Raw genomic sequence first — 19,909 nt, 5'->3', positions numbered from 1 at the left:
GGGACGGGTTGACTTACAGGAAACCCCGATAGCAGACCCAGAAGGTACACTGTACGTGGACGGATTATGTCTCAGAGGGCCAGATGGTGACACATCAGCCGCCTACGCCCTCACAACATTGGAGCAAGTAGTAGAAACAGCTCAGATTCCGCAGTGTTCTGCTCAGGCTACAGAATTAGTGGCCCTCACTCGAGCCTGTGAGTTAAGCAAAGGAATAACGATTAATATCTACACTGACAGTCAGTATGCCTTTGGGGTGGCTCACAACTTTGGGAGACTGTGGAAAGAAAGGAATTTCCTTACTTCACATGGGACGAAAATTCAACATGGCCCCCTAATTCACCGATTATTAGACTCCCTGACATTTCCCAGAAAGGTAGCTATTATAAAATGTAAAGCGCATAAGAAAGTGACGGATGATGTTGGAAAAGGCAATGCCCTGGCTGACCAGACAGCCAGCCAGACAGCTCTTATGAAAAAGGAAGGAATGTATGTGGGAGGTCTCTCCAGGTGGGTGGCAGAGGGCGGCATGGTTGAAGATACAGTACAGAGTGTGATCGATATTCCGTCCCATGCTACCCCTGAGGAGCTGAGGATGTGGACGGAGCATTTAGCGGTAAAGGAAATAGATGGTTGTTGGGCCCGTATCACTATGGAGAGACGATGGATGTTTCCCAACAGTCATGTGCTACCGGTAGTAACGATGGCCCATGGCCCTGCTCACATTAGTGCGAAAGGGATATGTAAGTTGCTGGAAACCACCTGGTACAACTCAAAGACACCAGCATATGCTGAGAGGATGTTCAAAACATGCATGATTTGCCTTATGTACAAGCCGGGAAAAGGTACAGTGACCCCTGGAGGAGGATTCTCCCCTCCTACATTTCCTTTCGAAGCCTTCCAGATGGATTATATCCAGATGGACAGATGTAACAAATTAAAATACGTCCTGGTGGGGGTCTGTACCTTCAGCCGATGGGAGGAGGCCTACCCTGTCAAAGACTTCACTGCTATCACTACCGCCAAAATACTATTGAAAGAATACTTCCCACGATTTGGTTTGCCCCGTTTGGTCTGGAGTGACAACGGGACACACTTTACGGCTCAAATAATGGAGTATGTCTGTTCAGCACTGGGTATGAAACAAAAATTTCATGCAGCTAACCACCCCCAGTCAGCAGGTCTAGTGGAGGTCTACAATGGCATCCTAAAGACTAAAATGGCCAAGATTGTAGCCGAGAAAGGTGTCACTTGGGTTGATGCTCCGCCCCTGGCTCTGCTGTCTGTCAGGACAATGGCCCATACCAGGATAGGACTGTCTCCCCATGAAATTGTGTTCAGGAGGCCTGCCAATGTGTGGGGTGTTCCACGGCCCCAGAAACTGTCTGATGTTGAATACCCTGTGTTGACTGATTATCTGTACAGTTTGACTAACACCTTTCGGGCCCAGGACATTTTATCCACCCTGGCGACTGAGTTCTGATTCGCAACTTTCAACGTACTAAGAGCCTCGAGCCCCGCTGGACACAGCCCCATCAGGTGTTACTGGCCACCCGCACTGCCGTGAAAGTTGAAGGTCGGAAGAACTGGATCCACGCGACGCACTGCAGACGAGTGCCTCTGCCTCTCCCCTATGATCAGTGAGTGAGAGAAGGACGAGGAGACTCAGAGACAGAAATAGTCCCGATGTTTGTTCCATTCAGCGACGCAAGATTACATTTCACATCTACGTAAGCAGAGAGTGACAGTAGACTAAAGGGAAAGGTGGAACACTCCCCTCACTCTGCTCAGCATCAGGAACAATTATTCCTTGACCATACTGATCCTACTTCTACCCGATATAACTTGCGTTCCAGAAGGAAGGCTTGCCCATGACTTCGCTCAGGTACCTACAGGCTGTAGGGCTGTGATCTCCCGGCTGAGACCGGTGCTGGTATGTCAGACTAAGGTACGCCCCTAGGGCTCTTGGCACCTACATCCAGTGAAGCAACCACCAATCACAGACAGCCGCTACTGGTCCCTGGCTTAGTACAATGGCAGCCGTCCAATACACCCAAGTCCAGAAACGATATGTCAGTCTCCTACATGGCAAGTGCTTCGAGGCCCCCGTGGTGACGCTGTTTGTCTCAATCATCATGTCTATCATCGGTTGGATGTTACGGATCTACTATCCTGTTACCCCACCAACTCCTACCCCGACTCCTGCAGAGCATCAGTATTTCACGTTACCCGCCCACGAATTATCCCGCCGTGCAGAATTTTTCAAGAACACCTTTGTCCAGATGTTACATCATCATCAGCTGATCATAAATACTTCCAACTGTTGGGTATGTGGACTGATGCTGCATGCAATGACACAACCTGTCCCATTCTTCCCTTATCCTTTTTCCATTTCTGGGTCCTGTCTTGCATGGTGGATGTTGATGCAGGAGGCCTATACTATCAATGGTACTGCCAATTCTGTCCTTGGAACATTTTGAGATGACTTCTGGCGAAACAGGTCTGGCAATACCAACACCCCTTTTTGCCCGACCGGCTCATCATTGCTATTACCAACGGATGAACTCGGTGAGACGGTGGTATTTAACTCAACTTCTCGACAAACATTTACCAAATTTCTTGCCAGAAGACTACTACCTGATGTACGAAACACTCTGAATGTTATAAATGTGCGGGCCGTGCGTGCATCCATGGCTTGAGAACTAAGAAAGTTGGTACTAATATCTGTGACATCATTAAACCTTTAAACTCTACGTCTCCTCCAAAGTTGGTGGCGTCCCCCAACACTTATTTTGTCTGTGGCACAGCAGCCTACACTTGGCTTCCCCGTAACTGGTCTGGTACCTGCTATCTGGCCTTCCTCCTTCCACCAACGTATTCTACCCATGGAGATTACTACCTGTTGATGAAGGGCACTTTGCGCCGCTCACATAGGGGTGTCTTATCGGCTGAGGATACAGTAGGCCAGGAAGCCGGGGACTTCTTTAAGGGTTTCTTCCCATTCTGGGGCCCCATGTCAAACACTCGGGCTATACGAGGACTGACCAGGATCCTTGAGGCTACCATCACAGAAACAGCTGGTGCCCTCTGCAACATCACTGCAGAGCTACAGGCGAACCGCCTTGTAATACTTCAAAATCGTATGGTCCTTGACATCATTCTCGCTGATCGTGGTGGTGTGTGTAAATTGATTAGCTCCAGCTGCTGTGTGTGTATTCAAGATTTTTCATAGCATTTTAAGAATGCCAAAGCAGGCTCCAGCTACCGTGGATATCTGTTCTGAAAAGGACTGATTGTCGTCGAACCGCACTTCCAAATTTGTAATCTTAGCTTTCGGGACTGGAGTAAGTCCCAGTTCCTCCGGCCACCATAGCTGAGACCAGAGTGAGGGCTGTTTACCAATTACCAACACGTCAGTCTTACCCACATTCAACTGGAGACAACTGTGTGTCATCCAATCAGAAAGCGCACCCTAACAGATCTTAAAATCAGATGCTATTCCAGATTCCTTTTGCTTCAGAGTAACAATCAACTGAGTGTCATCGGCATATGACACCAGCTTTACCCCATGCCTTAATATAATATCTATATAATTTCATCTAACAATTGATCTTCTCAAGAAATGTTTAGCACAGAATGGCAGAAACTAGTTTTGGAGGAGGAGAAAGAATACGGCATCTGAATTCCAATAATTCATTAGCCAACACCAAATTGATACGGAATTCCAGATAGAAGTATAGTGAGACCTAGTCCTGATGAATGTTCCCGACCTGAAAAGCTCCTTAGACAGAGGCAGAAACATCTTGACAATAGACTAAGGGTTTTTATTACACAAACTCATCAACACACTATTTATACTTATTTGGTATAGAGGGGAATAAATAAAAGGTCTGCACTGCACACCACCCCCCACACATTTTTAATTGTATAGTTCCCAGGCACCTCGCTATTAGAGAAGCATAGAAACCTCAAACCCCAAAAATCAGTCCAGGTAGAGGCTACCGTGTCTTCCTGTTCGGAACCAGGGTGAGGAGGGGACCAGTGATTCAGCCTGCCATTTCAGTGGGTAAGGACTGCTGTCCTTTTATAGAAAACTCAGAATAGGGACTAGTGAGGGTGGTAGCCTATCTACATTAATGTTGCACCCTCTCTTCATTTATAGAGGACCCAGTACCTTTCGTGAAGATGTCATTGCACTTTTTCTGATCGATTATTTCGACACTACCCACCTGTGTGTCTCCTATTCGATATTTATGGTACCTGATCATGTGCCTGGTTTCTTCCTGAGTCAGCAGCCTGTTACCACTAGGTTTGATTACTCTACCCCTGATCTGGTGCCCAAGGTTTGTTTTCTTGTCTACTGTGTGGTTCCCCAGAGTTTGGTTAGTGGACCCGCTGCCTGATGCACCAGAGTTTGATTTCTTGGGACCTGCCTACCACTGGAGAGGTTGTGCCTAAACTTGTTGCTTGGTGCTTTACAGTTTGGTTTCTTGACCATGCACCTATTAGTGCCCAAGGGTTTGTATTTCGACCCCATCCATTTTCCTCTGCATTTGGTGTTTGTATGTGTACCCCCTAATTTACTCCCACAATATTTAGTCTATGCCCCTGCCTCATTTGACACCCAAGCACTGCTTTTGCGGCCCCTGGGTTGGATTTGTGAACCTACTGTCAATTGCAGTGGACTTACACATCTGGGCTTCTTTCTGGCTTCTATGAAAATGATCTGTTCCCATCGCCCCAAAGGTGTTGTCACATTCTTTTTTGTTGGGCCTCCTGCCTGGTGCCGGCAGATGCATTTTCTGTACCCCTGTCTAGTGCCCCACAGTTTGATATCTGTACTGTTACCTTGTGTGTTAAGGTTTGGTGTTTAGGCTTGGACTAGCTAGATTGTAAATAACCATTGTAATTAATTATGCTCTCCCTAAAAATACAGAATTGCATATTACATTGTAAACTAAATTGGATAGAGTTCTTCTGTCGCTTTGGATTCCAGATGTGTCCAACATGTGCAGTTCCAGCAACCTTTGGAATTGGTGTTCCATCTTTAACTGATATGATAGACCGGATTTAAATGTGTTTTAATGTTTCGAAATTGAAACATTTTCCTGATAAATATGCAGTCTTTAGGATAACAAAAGGCAGAATCATTGATAATGCTCTGTAAATACACATATGATCCTTCTTGTAAAATAAACCTGACTAGTGATTAGGAGGTGCTCATCATACGCAGGAAATGCAGCTAGAAGATGGCTGCTCATGTGTATGGCTTAATATCAAACAAGTGGGAATGCTTCTCTGTCTGGGTTATTTGTTAGATGAAATGTCTGAAGGATTTACTTGCAAATATGCTTTCTTTTAATTGGAGATTCATATGCATTCAGGGCACGTTTTCACTAATTCAGTGTGCTAATATTTGGTTGCTGAGTGTCAAGAGATGGCGAGGTGTTTTAGCGTTGAATAATTTTGTTGTCAAACAGCTTCAGCTCGGCTCACAGACGTCATGTCTTCATTTCTGAAATGTATTAAAATATAGGGACTACATCAACGTAGTGTCTGGAAGGATATGCTGGAGGCAGGTCAAACATCAAATCCGAATCGTCCCTGGTAAAATGTTTCAAATTCGCCCCACAATGCATCTGGCAGCACCTGAAATTGGGGCCTTGGGGGCATTTGTTGGGCTACAGGTGCCCCCCCCCTGCGCTGAAAGCAACCCCCTTGCCCACATCTTCCAGGTGAAATGCGTGTGTGGTAGAATCGCCAGTCTAGGCATGTACTGTGACTCTAAACGTACTGCACTTAACCCTATTCGTGGGCAGACACTGTCATTTTTAGGTCGCTTCTACCAGACAGCAGAGCTGTCTAGCTATGCTGTCAGGCTATGCGAAATACATCTTGGGGACTTTTAGAAAGTTGACCTGGGAATTCATTCCGCCCGCTGCTTGCAGTTTGCTTTGTGGTTTGTAACTCACGTTTTCTTTCTTTCCATTTGCTGGCTTTAATGTCATGCTGTCTTTTCGTGGTAGCCTGGTGTTTATTTTGCTTTGGGCTGACTTAAAAGTGAGAACGTTTATAGGAAAGAGGAACAGAGAGTACTTTCTCTATGGAGCCACTTTGCGCCCCTTTTTTAAAATCTCATTTTAGATATAGTCAAAAGTTATCTCATTCTTCCACTGCACCAAACATGGGCAGGTTTTTTTGCAAAAATTCCTCTTCTTTGGTGAGTTCATTTAATTTGTGAAATTTCGTTTTAGGAACATTTCAGTCTCGGCATCAGCCTAACATAAGGGGATCTTGGGCAATTTACTGTTCATGGCCCATTCACTGTCAAGCACAGGATTAGATCTTTTCACAGGAAAGAGCCAACCACATTGTAAAACAATTTAACTATACTTGGTTTTCACTTTGATGTACTAATATGCTTTTACTTACCAACTACTGTGCACATGCTTTCAGACCACTGTGCACATACTCAGACTACTGTGCACATGCTCATAGACCATTGTGAATGTACTTACAGACCACTGTGCACCTATTACAGACCACTGTGCACGTACTTGCAGACTAGTACTAATGTGCTTTTACTTAGTCTACTGTGCACGTACTTACAGACCACTGGGCATTTATTTACAGACTAGTTCTACTGTGCACGTACTTTTAGTCCACTGTGCACGTGCTTGAAGACCGCTTTGCATGTACTTGCAGACCACTGTGCACCACTGTGCGTGTACTGGCAGACCGCTGTGCACGTGCTTGCAGACCGCTGTGCACGTGCTTGCAGACCGCTGTGCACATGCTTGCAGATCACTGTGCACGTACTTGCAGACCACTGTGCACCACTGTGCACGTGCTTGCGGACCACTGTGCACGTGCTTGCGGACCACTGTGCACGTGCTTGCAAACCACTGTGCACGTGCTTGCAAACCACTGTGCACGTGCTTGCGGACCACTGTGCACTTGCTTGCGGACCACTGTGCGTGTACTTGCAGACCACTGTGCACGTGCTTGCAGACCACTGTGCACGTGCTTGCAGACCACTGCACATGCTTGCAGATCACTGGACAAGTCCTTGCAGACCACTGTGCATGTAGTTGCAGATCACTGTGCACAAACTTGCAGACCACTGTGCACGTGCTTGCAAACCACTGTGCAAGTGCTTGAGGGCCACTGTGCACTCGCTTACGGACCACTGTGCACGTGCTTGCAAACCACTGTGCACGTGCTTGCAAACCACTGTGCACGTTCTTGCAGACCACGTGCACGTGCTTGCAAACCACTGTGCACGTTCTTGCAGACCACTGTGCACGTTCTTGCAGACCACTGTGCACGTACTTGCAGACCACTGTGCACGTACTTGCAGACTAGTACTAATGTGCTTTTACTTACAGTCTACTGTGCACGTACTTACAGACCACTGGGCATTTATTTACAGACTAGTACAACTGTGCACGTACTTGCAGTCCACTGTGCACGTGCTTGAAGACCGCTGTGCATGTACTTGCAGACCACTGTGCACCACTGTGCGTGTACTTGCAGACCGCTGTGCACGTGCTTGCAGACCGCTGTGCACGTGCTTGCAGACCATTGTGCACGTGCTTGCAGACCATTGTGCATGTCCTTGCAGACCACTGTGCATGTAGTTGCAGATCACTGTGCACGTACTTGCAGACCACTGTGCACCACTGTGCATGTCCTTGCAGACCACTGTGCACGTGCTTGCGCACTACTGTACACGTGCTTGCGGACCACTGTGCACTTGCTTGCGGACCACTGTGCGTGTACTTGCATACCACTGTGCACGTGCTTGCAGACCACTGTGCACGTCCTTGCAGATCACTGGACAAGTCCTTGCAGACCACTGTGCATGTAGTTGCAGATCACTGTGCACATACTTACAGACCCCTGTGCATGCACTTGCAGACCACTGTGCACGTGCTTGCGGACCACTGTACACGTGTTTGCAAACCACTGTGCACGTGCTTGCAAACCACTGTGCACGGGCTTGCAAACCACTGTGCACGTGCTTGCAAACCACTGTGCACGTGCTTGCACACCACTGTGTATGTTCTTGCAGACCACTGTGCACGTTCTTGCAGACCACTGTGCACGTGCTTGCAGACCACGGTGCACGTATTTACAGAACACTGTGCATAAGATATTGACTTGGATAAAATAAGAGCAAAAACAGCTCTGTTCTAGCCAAGGTTGAAAATGCCGTTAATCTAGAATCCTGAAGAGCGCGTGCCCTTGAGTGAGTCCGTGTGTGATTGGCACAGCTTCACCTCCTTTTAATGGAAGGTTTTCAGTGCAGCAGCCAAGGCGCGCAGAAAGAGATCCTTCGCCTGGCACGGTTTGGATGAGCAGGACGTTTAGGTGGTCATATGACTCCATTCCAATTTCCAAGGGTTCAGCAGTATTAAGATCTGGCTGTTCTACTGGATGTTAGTGTATAACATTGGATTATTGTGGGAATAGCACCCATGAGGTTTTAGGAAAAAGGCTGTGCTGCTGCTCTAAGGATTTCCAGGACTCCAAAGCAGGAAGCACCGGCCCCAGGCTCCCCATAGCCAATCACACTGCTGCAAAGCAGCGTTGTTATTGGTCTGAGCGCCGTGGTTCGGCACTCACCAGGGAATGGGAACCTGGGCATGTTCTCCCAGGCTGTAAAGTGGTGGAGAACATGTAACGGTTTGGCCGGCCGGAGACGGACGACCAGAGCTTCATTGGCATTTGGAACGGGCTGACCACTGACCTCCCTTGCCCTGCGGGCAGAGCAGCCCGGCTCCTACCCAGCTGAGCAAGGACTGGAAAAAAAAATGATCATAACAATGAGTTATTATCATTACATGTTTTCCTTTTTGACATGCTCAGTGGGGCGATGCTCCTCCGCCTTAGTGGAGAAGCCACCCCTGACAGAAAGTAAGCTCATTGACATAATGACTGCTAACATTAGTAGTATGGTTGATACACTGATCCCAGCAGATGAAATATGTAGAACAAGCCATTGGCAAAACAGATAGTGATCGAGACATACTTGCATCAAGGCTCTGTGTTGGGCCATTTTCATTTAGTCTTCATTTGCCAGCTCTTTTCACCACACAGTCAAGGGTTAAATGTTTTTCTGTGTATGTCATGTTCTGCATTTGTCTGTTTACTGTCTGCAGATGATGCAATGGCTTTTGACATATTTCCACTGAGTTTCCAGTGACTGCCAAGTAAGTGCTTTTGATTTCGTTGCGTAGAAAGAGCTCGGAGGAGCTTTAGCTAAAATGAAATCGCTGTGCCTAGGGATGCAACGCGGGAAAAGGTACCTACGCAGTACGCGGCATGCAGGAGTGAACACTGGTATTGCTTGGGGGAATAAGTTGAATATGTTCCGGTGATCCCTCTCATACCTTATGTGAAGCGTGTCTGAAACCAGGCAATAAAGACTCAAACTGCGAGGAATGCTATTCTAGGACACAACTTGTAATTCGGCGAGTGCTCTTTAATGACCATAAAGTGGCCTATAGGTCAAGTGAGTTTCATGCCAGGTGTCATTTGCGCCAACCTACTCCGCACATTGACGCTGCGGAGCAGATGATGCTGATTGGCTTCTAGTCTATGAAGTGGAATGTTTGTTGCGCCAGTTTACTATGAAGGACGGTTATACATTACTGTATTCCTTCGAGTATCGACTACTCTGGATTCAATCTGGTCAGGAAACGGAATGATTTTCATTACCTCCTCGTTAGTCTTCCTCGCCACATGACTAACATAGTGAGCTTCAGCTCCACGACAGAACCCTCCAAAGTAAAAAAAGCCTCCCATCCCCTCCCAACATGGCCGACCAGTCACCCCTGACCTCTATAAGAGGCGGGCCGGCCCAACCAACAGTCTGTTTTTTTTGTTCTGCGCGATTCTCTCCAGAGGCGCTGTTCAGGTAAGTTGGACCTGCTCTAGCTGGTCCGTGGGTTTTGGGTTGGAGGTCCTGCTTTAGCGGACCCTGGTTCCTTGAACTTAAATCCCCCACCATCTTCCTTCCCCCGGTCCTGTGGGGCCGGTTGGGTGCTGCTGTAGCGTGCCGTGGGTTTACGGGGGGGCGGGGGGGCCGGGGATGTGGATTCGTCCCTCTTGTCATCTCCCGGTCGTTATTTTATGGGCCCTCGCCCTTTTCGGGGTCTGGTGTCCGGCGCATGCATGCCCCTTGTCTGGGGCGGCCGCCGTTTCCTTTTTTATGTATACCGGCCTATGTTTGGTGTATGCTGCGCGTCCCGGTCTGCCGCGTTTGTGCGACTTGGCCGGGCGCGTTTCCGACTGTGTTTCGGTCTCTGGCTCTCGCGCTGTGTTGCCGTGTGCCTTTCTGTGGGTCCCTGGGGAGCCCGCGGGTGCTTCCTGGAGCGCGTCCCTACTCCCGCGTTTGTGTGGCTTGGGCGGTGGCTTTCTTACCCGGTTTTCTGGGCGCTGCGGGCTTCCCTCCTGCCGGTCTGGTGCTGGTTTAGCGGCGCTGGACGCTGCCGCCTTTGACGGGGTTTCCTACCCTTCGACCCACGGCTGTGTGCCGCGCTGGGATTGGTCCCGGGCGCGTCCCGCCCCTTGTGGGCGGGGTTTCACGCCGGGTGCTGGTGTTGTCTGAATTACCTTTAGCTGGGTTCCCCGGCTGACTATTTAGTCTTCCGGCGTTCTGGGTGTCCCTGTGTTTTCACCTTGATTTCTGGCTGGGTGGTGTGTAGTTCTTGCTGTGATGGATCAAGATTCTGTCGCTACGGTGTCTTGGCCTGACTCCTTGTCTGATTTGCCTTTCACTGCACAGTCCCTGCAGTTGATGATCCAGTCTGCTGTGGCTGATGCCCTTGCGCAGCGTGATTCCCAGGGCCCTTCCTCTCCGAAGCGTCCTCGTAATGACCCCGCTCCTGTGTCTGATGCAGAGGGGGAGGAGGAGGATCTCCATGGCCGTTACATCCAGGGCCAGGAACTTCGTGAGGTTCTTTCCCACGTCAGGGATAACTTGGCTTTTCCTCCTCCTGCGGCGGAGGATGTTTCCGAGGATTTCTTTGTGCAGTATCAGCGCAAGGCTCCGGACTCCATTCCTCTGCATGCGTCCATCAAGAAGGTCATTGAGGGGGAGTGGTTGGATGTGGATAAGCAGTCTTTTCCACGGTATCTGTCGAAGCGTTACGCTGTTGATGATTTCTCAAAGGATTTCCCTCAGACAGTGAAGGTGGACTCTCTGGTGGTAGGACTGTCTTCCCAGGGTTGCATCATTTCGGAGGACGCCTCCCCTTCTGACCCTGTGGACAAGCGTGTGGAAGCTGCTGCTAAGCGTTCCTATGCTGCGGCTAATTTCTCCATCAGGGCCTCGGCCTATTTATCGTGCAGTCTTTGTTGAAGGACTTCCAGTCCCTGGGTGAGCTCCTGGATCAGGGGGCTGATGTTGTCCCCACCCTTGCCTTAATGGAACAGCAGACGCGCCTCCTTTCGGACATCTCCTTTGACACTCTGGGTGCGGCGGCTGCCGCTGGGGGTGCTGCAATTCAGGCTCGGCGTCAGATCTGGCTGCGGCATTGGAAGTCGGAGGCTGCCCAGAAGGCTTTGCTCATGAGGATTCCGTTTTCTGGGGCTAAGTTGTTTGGCCCTCCTCTGGAGGTTATGATTAAAAAATCTGCTGAAGACCGCAAGTTGCTGGCTCCCATCAAGTCGTCTGGGGCCCGCTTCCCTGGTCGCGGCCGTGTTTTCTCCTCATCTTCCAGGGGTAAGGGCAGCGTGCCCTTTCGAGGGAGGGGTCGCGGCCGGGGCGCCCCGTTCTTCGACAAATCCCGGTCTCAGCCTGCAGCTGCCGCTTCCTCTTCCACCCCTAAATCCTGACTTTCGGCCTTCTCCCTCCGGGGTGTTTCCTGTGGGGGGCCGTCTCCGCCACTTCGTCCCAGCCTGGGAGGAGTCTGTCACGGATTTTTGGGCTATTCCGATTGTGAAGGAGGGATTTTCCATCACCTTCTCGTCCCCTCCTCCGGATTTTTTCCTCGCTACGCCCCTGCCTTCCTCCCTGGTCAAGAGACGGGCCTTGCTGGCCGGAGTTCAGGACTTGCTTGCCAAGCGGGCCATCCGGCCGGTCCCGCCCTCTCAGAGAGGTTCGGGCGTCTACTCCATCCTTTTTCTGGTAAGGAAGGTGTCTGGGGATTTTCGGCCAGTTTTGGATTTGAAGTGGTTGAATTCTTATATTCCGCATACTAAATTCAAGATGATCTCTATGCAGGAAATTCAACCTCTTCTGGTTCAAGGCGAGGTGGTGGCTTCTCTGGATCTCCTCGACGCCTACCTTCATGTCCCGGTCCATCCAGTTTCTCAGTCCTTCCTCAGGTCCTGCGTTGGGGGTTCCCACTATCAGTTCCAGGTACTTCCGTTTGGCTTGTCGTCTGCCCCAAGGGTGTTTACTAAAATCCTGGCTCCCATGGTGGGTATTCTTCACCGGGAGGGGATCAGGGTTTTTCCTTAGCTGGACGATTGGTTAATCTCTGCCTCTTCTTTTTCCAAGGGGATGCTGCACGTCGGAAGGGTCTGCGAGGTCCTCTCCTCCCACGGCTTCCTGATCAACGAGCGGAAGTCCCATCTGTTCCCCACTCAGGACTTGGCCTTCATTGGGGGTCGACTGGACATGGTGCTGGGGAAGGTGTTCTTGCCTCTGAGTCGCCGGGACACTTTGTGGCGGGATCTGAGGTCCCTTCTGGCTCAGGGATCCGCTCCTGTTCGCCTCTGGCTAAGGGTTCAGGGCCTGATGTCGGCGACCATCAATGTTCTCCCCTGGGCCCGCCTCCACCTTTATCCCTTGGTCAACCATCTGCTTTCCTTCTGGGATCCCCGCTCGGAGGATTACGGGTTCCTGGTCCCGGTCTCCCCTCAACTTCATTCGGAGTTGGGTTGGTGGTTGGTGGAGTCTCACCTCTCTGAGGGTCTTCCCTTCTTGGTTTCCCCTTCCCGGGTGGTCACGACCGATGCCAGTCTCCTCGGCTGCGGGGCGACCTTGGGCTCAGGGTCGGTCCAGGGTCGTTGGGATCTCCTCCAGTCGCGCTGCTCCTCGAACTGTCGGGAGTTGAGGGCGGTCCTCCTGGCCTGCCTTCATTTTGCTCCCTCTCTCCGAGGTCACCATGTCTTGATCAGGACGGACAACCAGGTTGTGAGGAGCTATGTCAACCATCAGGGGGGGTGCAGGGTTCGCTCTCTTTGGTTGCTGACTCAGGAGTTGTTGTCTTGGGCGGAGTCGTTGGTCCTGTCCCTTCGGGCTGTATATCTCCCGGGGTCCGACAATGTGGAGGCGGATCGTCTGAGTCGGATCTTTCCGTCTTTGTCCTTTCTCTCCCTGTCTCCGGTGGTGTTTCGCCTCCTGGTGTCTCGCTTCGATCTACCTCTGGTGGATCTGTTCGCGGACGAGGAGTCGGCCCTCCTGCCCAGGTTCTGCTCTCTCCTCCCGGTTCCGGGGGTGTGGCGTGTGGATGCCCTGTCATTCCCTTGGCCCTCCGGTCTCCTGTACGCTTTTCCCCCCATCCCCCTGATCCCTCGGGTCCTCTGCAAAATTCACCTGGACAGGGCCAGGGTGCTTCTGGTGGTTCCCAGCTGGGTTCGCCGCCCCTGGTACCCTCTCCTTTGCGAGCTGGCGGTTCAGGCCTGCTGGCCGATCCCGGATCGTCCTTTTCCTTTGAGGGGCCCCCCGCTCCCGGGGTCAGTGTTGCGCCGGCTCCATCTGCAGGCCTGGCTCTTGAGCGGGTGACGTTGCTTTCCCGTGGTTGCTCTTCTGGGGTGGTGGATTTGCTGCAGGGCTCCCGCAGGTCTTCCACCTTGTCCTCCTATGCCCGGCACTGGTCTTCCTTCTCGCGTTGGTGCGGTCTGCTGGGTGCTGATCCCGCCACCGTGGATCCCTTGCGGGTCTTGGATTTTCTTGCTGAGTGGTTTTCCTTGGGTCTGGCCCCTTCATCCCTTAGGGCCCAGTGGGCGGCCTTGCGGGCCTTCCGCAGTCCGGATTTCGACGGGCTGGATTCTCTGGTGGCTCGTTTGCTCTGGAGTTGTTTTCTCCGTCGCCCTCGGACGCTCTGCCTGTCTCCCCCTTGGGATCTCCCCCTCGTTCCCGCGGGCCCTTCAGGGTCCCCCCTTTGAACCCCTGGCCTCGGTGGCTCTGCGGGTTCTCACTTTTAAAGTGGTTTTCCTGGTTGCGATTGTGTCTGCCGGTCGGATGGGCGAGCTGGGTTCGTTCCTCCGCTCTCCTCCCTTCTTGCGGGTTTTGCCTGACCGGCTGATTCTCCGTCATGACCCCCGTTTTCTTCCCAAGGTTCCTTCCTTGGTGAACCGGTCTCGGGAGGTATCATTGCCTTCTTTCCCTCCCGACACGGAGCCTTCCCTGTCCTTGCTGGATGTCCGGCGTGCTGTTTTGGTTTACCTTGGGCGCACGTCTTCCCTTTCCCGGTGTGATAGCCTGTTCGTTACATTTGGTCCCGTTCATTCTGGCCACAAGCCCTCTCTTTCCACCTTGAGTCGCTGGCTTAAGCAGGCTATCCTCCTTTCCTATGCTTCACTGGGTTCGGTTGTTCCGGTGGGGGTCCAGGGTCGTTCCACTAGGAGTGTGTCTGTCTCCTGGGCCTCCTTCAAGGGTGTCTCCACTGAGGAGATTTGTCGGGCGGCGACGTGGTCATCCCCCAACATGTTCATGGAACAATATTGTGTTGTCCTGGGTGGTTCTGTTCCTGGGGATTTTGCTGGGGCCGTTCTGAGTGCTGGAGCGGTGGCTCCTTAATGGCCCCTTTTTGTTTCTTGATTCAGGTTTTCTGTTATTCCTGTTTTCTTTCTTTTGTACTGAATAAACCTTGTTGGTTTTCTACTTCACCGTGTGGTGTTGTTCTTCTGGTGGTCAATGAAGCCTTTTGGCTTGGGTATTTGCTCACTATGTTAGTCATGTGGCGAGGAAGACTAACAAGGAGGTAATGCCCCGGTTACTTACCGGTAATCTTCATTACTCCGAGTATAGTCTTCCTCGCCACATGAATTCCCTCCCCCCCCTCCCTGTCTGGCTGTCGGCTTCAGTTTTTTGCTTGATGGTTCAGACTGTTGGTTGGGCCGGCCCGCCTCTTATAGAGGTCAGGGGTGACTGGTCGGCCATGTTGGGAGGGGATGGGAGGCTTTTTTTACTTTGGAGGGTTCTGTCGTGGAGCTGAAGCTCACTATGTTAGTCATGTGGCGAGGAAGACTATACTCGGAGTAATGAAGATTACCGGTAAGTAACCGGGGCATTTCAGCACGAGAAGCGCATGCAAACTAGCAAGTTACCAACATGAATACGATTTCTCAGTACTATGCAATCACAGCCTGTAAAGATGACTACTTAAGATTCAAGGGATTCTTAATGGTGCGGATCTAGGCAGATGGAAATGACCTTTGGGCAGCGGTAAGTGATGTTGTTAAGCACATATTCACACCCACAGCAGTCTCGTAGCACTTACATGTTTAGGTAAGGGCATACTTTGTAAGTCTATAACATAGTGTAAAAAAAAGACAGAAATGTAAAACTACTCAGAAGTGCCATAGCTGTACGCTTGCATACAGAGTATTTAAAATCTATAGTGAAGACTTTCACTCACGTTTTGAACTGGTGTGCTGCACTACGCAACTTCCTCTACCGAAAGGAAAAACCACCCCACTTTATACCTTTGCACCTCGGGGGAAAAAAAGGTGTGAAATTGTTGGTAGATATGAAGTTGGTAGATATTATTTTTTTGCACAATAACCAGTTCTGCTCTTTCTACCATGCAAAGTGCTTTATGTTTAGAGCTCCCTTTTTTATAGTATTTATTTTTTTAACGTTTATGTCGTTATCCATCTAACTTATTTGTACCCATATTATTTGAAATACGCATATGTATTTTTGGGCCCATATTATTAGCGTTTATCCATATTTATTTTGTTTGGCAAGCAAATGAACTTGTATCTGGTATATTTTCATGTGTACTTGACTGATGCATACTCTTCGGGTCGAATTTGCACTATAATTCTTTTTTTATAAATAAATAATTAATTAATTGCCTTTTGAGTTTTAGCACTATAAACACTCAACTATGATAAAACAATAGACTCTTGAGAAAATTTGCTTTATAATACAAATAAATGCACATATAAAGTTCTTCAGGAATATTTCATCACTTTTTGGAAAACCTCCATGTTGTCAGTCTGCACTGGCGATGGCCTCGAAATCTTGAATGACAGGATGGTGAGTCAGTAAAAAGAAGACCAATTTCCTGTATCTTTCAGCTTTTTAAAAATAAATACAGACAGGAAAAACAGTGTTTTCTGTCTGCATTTTTTTGTAAAAATAGAAACTGGAAGCCATATATTTAATGTGCTCGGAAATGGAAAGCCAATGTAAAGTGTTTCTTGCTGGTGGAATACAGTCCCACCAACGCTGGTGAAGTAAACTGGATGCAGTGGCGGATGGTGGGGTACGGGGGTTGGGGGGTGCATGGAGTTGAAAATATATTGTAGAAAAGAGCGTCCTTTTTACAACAGCCGCATCTCTCCTCTGCTTCTCTGCTCTTCCTGACTCCAGTCTAGAACAAGCTGCAGGGAGGACCCGGCACACAGGCTCCCCTGAGCCAATCGGAATGCTGCAGTGCAGCTTTGTGATTGGTCTGCGCGCCATGGATCGGCGCTCAGATCGGGACAGGGGTGCTGTGCATATTCCCCACTAGGCTGTCCATTACAGCTTGGTGGGGAATATGTAAAGAGCGCATGGCTGCTCGGCCGGCCACGCATTCATACGCACTTAGTATGCACAGTCCACTCCTCCTTCCACCCTGAGCCACCAGCCCCGCCCTAACACAGCCCGCAGCAACCAACATTTAAACGATAATAACATTGTTATTATCGTTTTATTTTCCCCCTTTTCACTGCTCGAAGGGTAGTGGGGCGACGCTACTCCGCTTTTACAGGGGAGCCACCACTAACTGCATGTAACTGTATTTTGCAAATACCGTAGTTAAGTTAATAGGGCCTGGTTTATCAGCACTTCGCACTATTAGCAATGTTCAGCCACAATGTTACTATTGCTAGAGTGGCTATGACTTTTTGAGGAAAGGTAGGAAATAGCAATATTTTTATTACAGGCAGGTGGTAAAATCCTGCACTTGCGACCTTAGTCAAGTGTGAATCCACCTATATACCCTTATTTTTAAACTTTTTTCTATTTGCTGGAAAAAAAAGGAACTGAAACAAAATTCAAATCAACAGTACAGTCTTCGCGAAAAGCAAGACGCTCAATACAGGCATTTCACCATCTGTTACAAGTGTAGGAGAGACAAATATGCAACAGATGTCTAAATCATATTATTGCAGGGTCCCAAACGTCCCGATCCACACCCACCTTGGCTTTTTTTAGTAGCAACGATATGTCCGCCTGCTACCCCAAACCTGCTCCCACTTCTGTGGGTATTCCCTACTTTGAAATGACACCCTCTCTGCATTGCTGGCACCAGTCCATATCCAATTCCCAGTCCGTAACCCGGGATAGGAGAGCAGGGGTTTAGTGGCGCCTTGCCCCACATTTTGTTTGGTCACCTTAGCTCCCACTGTCAGACACAGGTTTGGGTACTTGGTCATACTAGTTCGCCCTCTATATTAAGCAGAAGCCATTTTGCTTTTAGTGACGCCTCCGAGTTTTGTATGCGCACCATTTTTATGTCCCCTCTTTCCCAATATGTCTGAATGACCGGGCAGGCCCTAGAGTATGTTGAACAAGGCGCCCTCCTGACCACATCCTCTCAGACAAAGTGCGGAGTCACTTATTCCTATTTTGCGCAGGAGTGTTCTGGAGTAATACAACCTATGTAGGATGCCAAGTGAACTAGTCGTAACCCAACCCTGGTGGCTATGACTGAAGTGTTCTGCAACGCCTACTCCCAGTCGTAGTCCTCTTAACTCTCCCACACCTGCTTCCCAGCCATCCCTCAGAATCTTCAAGGTGTCAGGAGTGTTATGCTCTATCTTTTTGTATGTCAGGTAGATGGCATTTTCCATCATATAGTGCAAAAGAAGGCAATCCGGTAACTGCGCCGTCTCGGTCAGTGGCGTTCTGTTCACTATATGTGTCCTAAGGGCATGCCTCACCTGTATGCATCTGAACCACTCTGTTGCTGCCAGCCCGTATTTCTTCTGAAGAGCCTCGAATGTCACCAATGTGGATCCCTTCCATATATTACCCATCTGTTCTATGCCTACGACGTCCCATTTGGAAAAACCCTGTAGGTCCCCAAACTCTTTCAGCAGGTTGCTATCCCATAGGTGAGTCGCTCTGTCGGCTTTCCAGACCAGGAATTTAGTGGCATCCCTCCATACCCCCACCTCTGTCTGCGTGAGTCAGCAGTGTGCTCCCCCACCTATAAAGGATCGCTCGATAGCCCCTGGGTCCCATTACCGCTCTATCCACTCAAAGTTCTGTCTCGACTCTGTTTGCAAAGACTCAGTTGTTCACCCCCACAAGTTGCAAGGCCCAGTTGTATTTAAGGATGTCTGGGACTGCAATTCCCCTATCATAGACCCTCTCTACAACGTATGGAGGGCGATGCGGGAGCGGGAACTTTACAAAAGAAATCTCTGGAGACCCTAAACAGTGTATTACAAAAAAATGAATGTGTCCTTGTGTAACGAAACTGGTGCTATGTAAAGCGCTCTGATCCCCAATATCTTCGGGCATAGTTCGCGCTATATAAACCTCTAAAAAGAAAAGAAAAACGTTCCTTTTTCTCATAACAGCCCTCCCAGCTAACCTGCAACGTAGACTTAGAACTGCCCACCGCCCCACTATGCAAAGTGTCTGTCACCACAACACTTCTTTAGTCACAGTACTGGTGGGCTAAAGCTGCTACAAGATAACAGAAAAAGTATTAACTAATTATAATATCCCAAATAAAGCCATGAGTTGTCAATGCCTCTACTTCTGACATCACACTAAGCCAGGCCACCTGGTACCCTCACATCGATGTGTTGCAAAGGAGAATAAGGCATGAGACCCCATACTCTGTGCCCATCCCAGGTGCCAGCATGTGGGCTGTCTCAGGAGTGTAAGCCATCTTGGCCTTCGGTGTCATGGGTATCCCAGCTGTCTGGTCAGGCACCTGCTCAGTACCTGTGCGCGTTATTCCAGGTCCCCCCCTGACCTGACTGCTTATCTAGTAGGTCTGGCTACTTATCACCGGGCTTGTCTAGTCTGTTCCCACCCCAGGCATCGTGATTTCTCTGCTGGCCTGGGGTATGCCAGTCCTCCAGCCACTTCCAGGCATCTTTGGATGTGTTAAAGTGCCAAGGCTTGCCCTCTGCAATCACTCAAACAACATCCTGTATTTCAATTCTTGGGCCATCAGTGCCTTCTTGACTTCGTCAAAACTATGTCTTTGCACTTGTAGTGTGAAGTATGGGAAAAACTCATTGTGGATTTTTCAAATTTCATGTCTCCATGTGTGCGGGCTGTTGTGCAGAATCTTATGCTGTTATCTAGAAGTGTGTGTGTTGAGTTGTATAGTCCAGCATTCATAGATCATTTTCAGGGGATCTCTCCTCGCTCCAAAGTTGCCAGATTTCAGTTTGCAGAAACACTGTATTATTTTGATGGTTCGTACAAATCTTTACACTTCATCATTGGTCCAAGGCCTTTGGGAAGTAATTCTGTATTGCACAATTATCAGTTGTCAAGTTACATAGATTGAAAAGTCCAATGGTTTGGGCAATAATTATTATGCGCTTACGTACTCCTGCCTTTTAATAAATCAATGAAAATGGAAATGTGCACAGTGGTGTTTAGAATTTGGCTATTTCTATTGTGAAAAAACCCCAAAACCGCAACATTTCTTAAGGAAGTTTTACAATGTAGAAAGTGAAAGTATTTGATAATGAATGTATAAAA

General features: G+C 49.3%; 1 protein-coding gene across 1 annotated transcript in view; it reads left to right on the top strand.

Moving 5' to 3' along the window:
- The window catches only part of SLC38A12 (solute carrier family 38 member 12), a 610,496-nt gene that overhangs the window by 463,013 nt on the left and 127,574 nt on the right, over positions 1–19,909 (top strand). The gene's annotated exons all lie outside the window — the stretch shown is intronic.

This window comes from Lissotriton vulgaris, chromosome 7, assembly GCF_964263255.1.
Source record: "Lissotriton vulgaris chromosome 7, aLisVul1.2, whole genome shotgun sequence".
NCBI classification, from domain to species: domain Eukaryota; kingdom Metazoa; phylum Chordata; class Amphibia; order Caudata; family Salamandridae; genus Lissotriton; species Lissotriton vulgaris.
This window is presented reverse-complemented; position numbering and strand designations above follow the sequence as displayed.